Source organism: Oratosquilla oratoria, chromosome 42 (genome assembly GCF_046742065.1).
Source record: "Oratosquilla oratoria isolate Oo_2021 chromosome 42, ASM4674206v1, whole genome shotgun sequence".
NCBI classification, from domain to species: domain Eukaryota; kingdom Metazoa; phylum Arthropoda; class Malacostraca; order Stomatopoda; family Squillidae; genus Oratosquilla; species Oratosquilla oratoria.
Genome location: NC_134818.1, coordinates 31,957,170 through 31,957,471, shown reverse-complemented (window position 1 = coordinate 31,957,471; position 302 = coordinate 31,957,170).

Sequence of the window (302 nt, the reverse complement as noted above, 5' to 3'; positions counted from 1 at the left end):
GACACAATGAGTTCAATGGGAATAAAGGAAGTTTTATCTTTTTTTTTTTTTTTTTATTCCTTGTTGCTCCCTTCTTCCCTCCCCCCCTTTTTTTTTAATGACCTATCGTGACGTCATCACCAGTGCTGTTCCTGTGAAAGGTGCACTTGTAAGGTTATGTCATTTTTTTCGTGTCAGTTTTCTATCTATGTCAATCAACAGTCGATGAGATCAGACACCATACCCGTCCATCTCCCAGGTGGACCACCGACCCATCCCAACTATTCCAGGAAGCTGTGAGGAGGATGACACTAACCGAAAGG